Raw genomic sequence first — 6,000 nt, forward strand, 5'->3', positions numbered from 1 at the left:
TGGTATTAAGTTATTAAATAAAACTTGTTGGTCATTTTAATATGTTTTATGTGTTTTATTTATATAATAAATGTATAACAAATTATAGAGCCTTTGGCGCGTAACCAAATGATCCGGGTTCGATTCCCGGTCTGGGCTGTCCAAATTACTTTTCCAGTTACCGAAAATTCCTACTGAGTAAAGGTCCTCCCCTTCCCCCTTTATCCTTTATTTTCCCCAGTTCCCAAAGATTTGTCTTTAATGACAAATTTAGCTATTATATATGGCTTTTTATATATATATATATATATATATATATATATATATATATATATATATATATATATATATATATATATATATATATATATATATATATATTGTAACCAGGGGTTAGCCCTGGTTCAGTTAGCTACCCCTTTCCTCTTTAGTAAGGGCGCCACTGGGATTTTAGACACGGTGTCCCAGAAACCGGGGAAGCATGAGAGGAAAAGACAGGGTCGTGAGAAGTCCGAGAAAGGCTGTAAATAAACTGAAAAAAAACTATTTATAAAAATAAAAATTGATTTATTCCACCAAATCTACAAACTTAACAATCTCCTTAAAACTAACTTAATTGTGAGAACCTCTCACCTACGTTGGCCCTTGCCAATTATTCTACAATCTTAATCTTACTTAATTGTGAGAACCTCTCACCTACGGTGGCCTTTGCCAATTTTTCCTACAACTAATTAACCAATTTATTCAACCTCATCACTCCGACGGAATACCTCAAAAATCTAAATTTCTCCTCGTCAACCTGACGGCATATCACTTTTCCCAATTCCACGTCAACCTGACGGATTCTCAATTAACACCAAATTCTACCTAGAACATCGTCCAACGGACGCTAACTTCATTTCTCTAACTTTTATTCAATTTACTAATTCTCTAAGTTTTGATTCCAATTTACAATCAATTTTTCCTAACAATTCTCAATACAAAATTTATCAATCTCACAAAATTTAACACTTGTCGGTTTCCCTAATTTATTCATTTCACAAAATCTACAGAATTACTTTTCCAAATTTCTCAATCAAAATTCTTCAACTAAAATTCACTAAATTTCACTAAATATCTTTTGACAAATTTTCTTTAACAATTTACTAATTCCCAAATTTCATCAAACTAAATAATTAAAATTATTTCATTAAATTTAGCCAAACGGCCTTAATTTATACTTCCGCAATTTCCAAGAATTTAACACATAACTATAAATGACCTTTATTCTAAACTACGTACTTTTCGAATTTACCAAATTTTCTTCACTAATTTTCAACTAATTTTTAATACTTATAACGAAAGACCGAATTTAATTTAATTAATTTCTTAATTTCAGTTACTTGATAATTAATTTATTTCTATTGTCTTAATCACTAAATGACCTTGACGAACTTGACTCGATTGGAATTTGTTAATACGTAAATACTACCCGAGACGCTGATTTTGCGTCTAATAATAACCAATTTACCTGAAGTTCCAATTAATTCTGTCGACGATGGAGTTATCCCAGAGCAAGTAAAATTTTGCGAACAGCAACTTTGTTCAGCTTCTCGAGTCCGTCAATTCTTTCCTTGTCTCCTCGATCTTTATTATATCTCGTACAAATTTTTTTCTGTAAATGCCGATAAATAAATCATGGATCAATTACAAATTTCGTCAGCCTAAAGGCCTGACGGGATAAAATTAAATAAGGATTAGAATATAACGGCTCGCTTCGTTCCTCTCTTTCGTGAAGCCTCGAGCAAATTTTTACTTACGTAAATTTTGATGGTAAGTTTAGTAGTCGCTGGGCACTGTACACTCACAAGCCTCGTCCGCCAAAAAAGGTGCTGTTTTGGTCTTCGCCGACACTTTTATAACCTTTCTCTCAGGTTCTCGAATTTTCCCATTATCTCGTTCTCGCTTAGATTTTCTGGGGAACAGCGGTGGGGACTTAGCGACCCGTACGACCAGGTGACGAGTCTTATAACTAGCTACTCACGCTCAGAAGGTACGGAGTAGTCCCTACACACCGAGACAAGATAACGGTGACACAAACCCCTTCAAATTCCCTGTCACAATATATATATATATAAAGATACCCAAAGTATACTTGTACGTATCTTCCTGCATATTGGACAATTTTGTATACTCTTGCAACCTTGAGGCTCAAGCGTAACAATAGCGATTTCGATACAAAATTAACAATTTTTTATTTTTTAAGCTGAAATTTTTTTCAATTCCAAAATTCCAAAATTTTTTTTTCTAAACCAGCCCTGAACTATAACGAACAAAACAAAAAAAAATTTTGAAAATCGGTCCAGCCGTTTTGAGTTTTAGCGAGACTAACGCACAGCAATTGATTTATATATATACAGGGTGTCTCAGAAGTCGTGAGCCACCGGACAGGGTGTGGTAGAAAATTGGATTCTGAATAGAAAAGTCCTTTACCATTTTTCGATCAGACCCATAGAAAAATTACTACATATTTATGAAAATAGACCAATGAGGAGCGCGGTTTAGCGGCAGAACGGTAGGCGCAAGAGCGAGCGAGTGGAAGCGCGACAGGCAATGAGTGCGCACTCGCTTGCACACGTGTGATATCATTGCTCAGTTATAGCGGGATGCCCGCATGCAATAATAATGATCAATGATACTCCTGTAAATAAAAAAATTAATATTAGAAAAATCATCCCATAGACAGCCCCATAAAATAAAAAATGTGCGATTTTTTGATAATTAAAACTCAAATTTTCGGTGTCACCGAAAAATGAAAAAAAAAAAAGCCAACAGTCATATTCAATGATACCCCTGTAATTAAAAAAAAAAAGAAAAGTTATAAAAGTACCCCATACACTCTGAGATACAGCCCCATAAAGCCAAAAATTTGCGATTATTTAATGATGAAATTCAAATGATCAGTGTGCACTTGAAGTTAAAAAAAAAAGCAATAAAAATAATCAGTGACACTACTGTAGACCAAAAAAATTGAAAAAAAATAAAAAACTACCTCATAGACACTGAGATACACCCCCATAAAGCTGCGATTTCTCCATTATTTGTGAAGTTAAGTTGAAATTCTCGGTGTCAACTCGGAATAACTCAAAGAAAATTATCTTTCTTTCCAGTTTAACCTTTTTTATGAATTAAAAAATCAAAATTTTGGAATCCACCCCATAAACACCGAGAGGCAACCCCACAATGCCACAATTGTTCGATTTTTTATTGATTTAAATTGAAATTCTCGGTGTCTACTCAAAATAAGTAAAAGAAAATTATTGTACTTTTAATGTTATCTCTGTTATAAAATAATAAATCAAAATTTTAGAATCCACCCCACAGACACCGAGATACATCCCCATACAGTCGCTATTTGTCGATTTTTAATTGACTTAAATTAAAATTCTCGGTGTCCACTTAAAATAAAGAGCATAAACTCATTCCACTTTCCAATTTACTCTTTTTAATAAATGAAAATATCAAAATTCAAGAATTCACCCCATAGACCCCAAGATACGCCTCCATAAAGCCGCGATTTATCGATTTTTTGTGGATTGATATCGAAATTTTCGGTGTCATATGAAAATTTGAATTTTAATTATTGAAAAATCGCGAATTGTTGGCTTTATTTGGATGTTTGTTAGTGTCTATGCGGTGGATTTTCAAGAGTTAAGTTTTTTTATGTTTTTAAGGGTGTAATTTAAAAGTACAATAGGTTTCTCTTGTTGTTGATAAATGGACACCAAGAATTTCAATTTCAATTACTAACAAATCACAAATTAGCGGATTTATGGGGTCCTATCTCGACGTTAATGGGGTGTTTATTTCAAATCTTATTTTTTTTTGCTTACAAGAGTATATCTGAAAATGAGTTTTCATACTTTTCATTTATTTTCAACGGACATCGAGAAGTAGCATTTTAATTACTAAAAAATCAGAAATTTTCAGCTTAATGGGATCATAATTCGGAGTTTGCGGGGTGGTTTTTTAAATAATAATTTTTTTCGATACACAGGAGTTTAATCGATAAGTACAAAAGGTTTCTTTTGTTGATTTTCAATGGGCATCAATAATTTGAATTTTAATTTCTAAGCAATCCCGATTTTTGTGCGTTATCAAGTCATATTTCGGTATCTATGGGGTGTTTTTACAATTTTTAAAATTTGTCTGATGGTCAAAAGTACCACTGATAATTTTGATTGGTATTTTTTTTCTATTTCGAATGCACTGTGAATATCTTAATTTTCATGTTAAATAATCCCGAAATACTCGGTTTTATTAGGCTGTATCTTAGTGTCTATGGGGTGGTTTTTGTAATTTTTAATTTTTTTCTGATTGTTATGGGTATAGTTAACTATTAGTCCTAGATTTTTATTTGAAATTTTGAGTAGTCGTCGAAAATTTCTATTTTAATTATTGAAATATCGCACAATTTTTGGCTTTATGGGACTGTATCTCCCTGTCTATGGGGTAGTTTTTTATTTTTAAAAATTTTCTTCACCTACTGTAGTGTCACTGATTATTTTTATTGCTTTTTTTTTTAACTTCAAGTGCACACTGATCATTTGAATTTCATCATTAAATAATCGCAAATTTTTGGCTTTATGGGGCTGTATCTCAGAGTGTATGGGGTACTTTTATAACTTTTCTTTTTTTTTTTAATTACAGGGGTATCATTGAATATGACTGTTGGCTTTTTTTTTTTCATTTTTCGGTGACACCGAAAATTTGAGTTTTAATTATCAAAAAATCGCACATTTTTTATTTTATGGGGCTGTCTATGGGATGATTTTTCTAATATTAATTTTTTTATTTACAGGAGTATCATTGATCATTATTATTGCATGCGGGCATCCCGCTATAACTGAGCAATGATATCACACGTGTGCAAGCGAGCGCGCACTCATTGTGCCTGTCGCGCTTCCACTCGCTCGCTCTTGCGCCTACCGTTCTGCCGCTAAACCGCGCTCCTCATTGGTCTATTTTCATAAATATGTAGTAATTTTTCTATGGGTCTGATCGAAAAATGGTAAAGGACTTTTCTATTCAGAATCCAATTTTCTACCACACCCTGTCCGGTGGCTCACGACTTCTGAGACACCCTGTATATATATATATATATATATATATATTAGGGTGTTTCAGAAAACGAAAAAAATTTTTTTTTCGAGTAAGTACATTTAAAAAGTTTCTTTGTTAGACAAAAAAATTTCTCCTGAAAAATGAGCTTGATATCTTAAAAATTAAGCTGGCGCATGGGGAAGTCCCCTTTCTCATTTAAAATACATTGATGAAAAACTTTTTTTATTTTCATTGTAAATCGGCAAAAAAAATTTTTTTTAGATTTTTCTTCCTATTATCTTATAGAAAATTGAATTCTCTACAAGAAGGTCCTATTTTATTTTTTCGCTAAAACCCATAGGAAAAAAATTACAAGGCTTTAAAAAACGAAAATTATGAAAGGTCAAAAAAGTGCTTATAAATTTTTTTATTAAATAGATCAAAATTCGTTTCTATCAACTTATTAATAAATTTATTTCATAATTTTGAATTATACACTGTTTTAACGTATACATTAATTTATTTTTCCATATATTTACTCTTCTTGACTATTAAAGTTCAAAAAATTTTGTTTGTTGCAATTTGGATATGATTTACGATGTTACTGGATAACTTTCCACAAATATTGTTTCTGCTCTTCATCTTTAGTGGCGAACTGATTAAATTCCTCAACCAGAGCAACTCGTCTCTCAGCTATATCGTTTACAACTTTGATATTTTTTAATATAGATAAACAAGATAAGTAATTTGGATCATTTGGCCATTCTGTTGGACTCAAATTCAGAAAATCACTTGATAAAATAAGTTTTTCGATTAATATAAAAGATCTTTTTGTTACAAAATCACTAATCTCTTTCGTGCACATCAAATCCAAATTATTACAATCAATTTTAATACGTTTTCATTTACTGAGGCTTTCTTTTGTTTTGAATAATTCAA

Source organism: Cotesia typhae, unplaced genomic scaffold, assembly GCF_013202065.1.
Source record: "Cotesia typhae breed Kobodo isofemale line unplaced genomic scaffold, CoteBio_Ctyphae contig_17, whole genome shotgun sequence".
In the NCBI taxonomy this organism is placed as follows: Eukaryota; Metazoa; Arthropoda; class Insecta; order Hymenoptera; family Braconidae; genus Cotesia; species Cotesia typhae.